The sequence below is a fragment of the Rhinopithecus bieti genome, unplaced genomic scaffold, assembly GCF_001698545.2.
Source record: "Rhinopithecus bieti isolate Rb0 unplaced genomic scaffold, ASM169854v2 scaffold_39746, whole genome shotgun sequence".
NCBI lineage: Eukaryota > Metazoa > Chordata > Mammalia > Primates > Cercopithecidae > Rhinopithecus > Rhinopithecus bieti.
Genome location: NW_016816960.1, coordinates 2,991,893 through 2,995,224, shown reverse-complemented (window position 1 = coordinate 2,995,224; position 3,332 = coordinate 2,991,893).

The window sequence follows — 3,332 nt, the reverse complement described above, 5'->3', positions numbered from 1 at the left end:
AAAAAAAAAAAAAAAAAAAAAAAGTATAGAAGGTGCTTACAATCTAATAAGAGGATAAATGAAGCTCTTTAATTATTAAAATGCAACTCAATGTGTGATATATGCCATCTCCAAACCATACAGAAGGCATAACAGGCTTCCTATTGGGATGATGAGAAAATTGTTCACAGATGAACAAGGTTTTCCTGGGGAATTGGAGAGGAGGAGTGGGAAATTATTCCAAGTTAATAATATCTGGAGAAGAGAAACAGATATGGAGTGAGCAAAGGCTTTGGAAGTTCAAGGTGCATAAGGATGACCCAGGAAGATGGTTACAAAGTTAATGCCTCTAGAGCTAAACACCAGGATTCAAACTTACCAGGTCTTGAGTGAGTTCTAGGAACCTGCATTTGGGGGGTCACCCCACTACATGAAATTGTTTTTTCCTTAAATTAAACCTTGAAAACAGGAGTGGTGGTGAGCTGATGATAGGCTTTTATGATTCATAGAGGAGAATAAGAAGAAATCGGTCAGGCTGGACTACAGAGGTTGATGAATATTCATTGGTTGGAATCCTTATGGGTGTTAGTGGAGAGTGATATCAGAGATTACCTTTCAGAGAGTTTACTCTGAGGGGATTTAAGGGCTGGGACATTCTAGAACAAAAGAGGACAATGAGGCTGCTGCGTTCATAAATTAGGGCAGTAGTAGTGAAAATAACACAGTTATAATGAATTTTTTTTCACTATGAGTGACATTTGACTATGTGCATAGCTGCAGAAGTTGAGTAAAAATGGGATGGAGCCCTAAAATGAGAAGAGACTAGAGATAGCCTTCATGTGGTGAGATGGGAAGGCTAAGATGAATGAGAGTGCAATCAGCCAAAGTCACTTGTTTGGAAAGAAAAATGAGGTGCTGGTGGATCATAGAAATACCAATGACCCGCAGACCTGAGACCTTTGGGACAAGAGATTTGACCTGGATAGGGATCTTAAGGTAGGATCTGTAGATCTGAGCACAAACCCTATGGATATGATACTTAACATTTTGGTGTAAAATGTAGAAAATGTTCTCTTAAGAGACAAGGCAAATCTTTGGAGAAAGTGACACTGGGTAGGGTCTTGATAACAACCTAAAATAGGGTCATTCTCCCATCTGCAGAAGATTTTTGGTAAGAGAAAGTGTGGTATGGAATTCAAGGAAGGACTTTAACCTCCACAAGGAGTAGGCAGGAGTCAACAGTGTCAAGGTCTTCAGAGATTTTAGGAGTGAAGGACGATGGGAGAGTACCATTGCATTTTGGAATCAGTAGATCCTTGACAGCCTTCAGCTGAATACGTTGGATAGATTCATGACCGATGAGGAAGTTGAAATCATAATTATAGTCTTATGTGAAAGGAAAAAAAACAATAAGGTAAATTCAGAAATAGCAGGGTTGTGGTGGGTCATTGTTAAGTGGTTTGCTGATTGTTGTTTTTATTCACTATTCACTAAGCATGAATGTGAGAACTGTTGCTGGTTCCACAAACTGCAAAATACTCAAGATGGATAAATAGTACATAGCCTTTGCCCTTGCATAGCTAATTCTTTACCCAATGCCTCTTCTGATCCGAACGATTGTTCCATTTTATTTTTATTTATCTGTTAGTTTATTTGTGGTGTTTCTTACTTTCATTTGCTATCGTAGACACCATTTTAGAAAAAATTCTCGGCAACATGTTGATGATAATTGCCTTAGGTGGTCACCATTATATGAAGCCAGTTCAGAACATGAGGTTTAATAAATTTGAGAAACGATAGGACAAAGAGTAACATTTATATAATATCTGTTTTGATACCTGTATCTATCTATATACACGCATGCAAATATATAGATATAGATACATAAAAAGATATAGCTATAGATATTATATATAGATATATATGTAAACTAGAAAATATCTAAAAATATATATGTGTATAAATCATAAACCAGGATAAACAACATACTCAGTTTTTTAGAAAACATTTAGAAACGTTATTCCCAAACAGGATTTAAAGTCAATTAAAATATAAGGTAATTAACAACATAGATTAAATAAGAGTAATATGCTGTAAACCTTAGAAATATTTGCATCTTTAAGGTTAAGGAAAATTCATTCTGTCTTATTTTACACTCCAAAGTTGCTAAATAAACCTTTTTCTTTCAATGATAGCAAGTAAACTCCAGACCAGTTGAAGCCGAATTATCACAAATTTAAAATTAATGTCAGTGACTTAAGTAAGATTTTATTGAAATAGTTAAATGTATGTAACATTTCTTGCATGTAAATATAATTACAGAAATCCAGATGAGGAGATAAAGAGATGCTCTTGTTTTTTCCCATTGGTTTTGTAGGGAAAGTATTTTATAAGATTAATACAGCTTGAAGGAAATATTTTAAATTGATATTTTCCAATAAAAAGGTTGTACATGCACTTAATTCCATTTTTGTATCTGATGAATGGGAATAAAGATATCTTTGTGGGCAAGAATCTATTTCTGGTTTCTTGAAGCCTTTGTCCTTCTGACTTCTGTTATTTCAAACCCGTAACACACCATTAATTATGTAACATGCATCCGCAGTAGAGAGTTATGCTCTCTGCTGGCCTTCCATTTGATTATTTTAAATTCTGTCCCCGGTTATTATTTCATCACTGGGCATGATTAGCCTAAATGACTTTTAAATGGCCCTGATTTTAAAAAAGGATTCAGGCTCCAAAATTTCACTACATTCATTGACGGTGAGAAATCCATTAACTATTGCTTTTGTAAGAAAACCAAGGATATTGAATCCCAAATAAGAGGCCCAAAATAGAGTTCATTTTTAAATGACATTCTGCAGTGACTGTACCAATGTTCTTGCCTAAGACTTTTTAATGAAAATCTTTTACAACGTCTATGTCCCTTTGATGAATGACAACATGCACTATACTTTTAAAAGTATGGAAATGTACATAAATCTTTCTCCAAGTTAATTGGGACCTTAGAATTATTGATATACATGTATATATAGAGAGATTTAGAAATAGGCATATAGATAGATAGATAGATTTATATAAATTCATACATTTATCTCTACATAGATGTTTGTAGAAATTGCTATGTCTATTTCAATGTATATCTGTATGTCTATCTCTGTAGATATCTGTATCTTCTATAGGTATCTATGAAATATATATGTATATCTGTATCTTCTATAGATATCTATAGAGATATGGATCTGTCTATATGTATAGTTATCTCTATATATTGATGCATAGAGATTTACCTATATCTATATTTGTATCTATGTCTATCTATATATATCTATATAATACAGAGGGGTTTATAT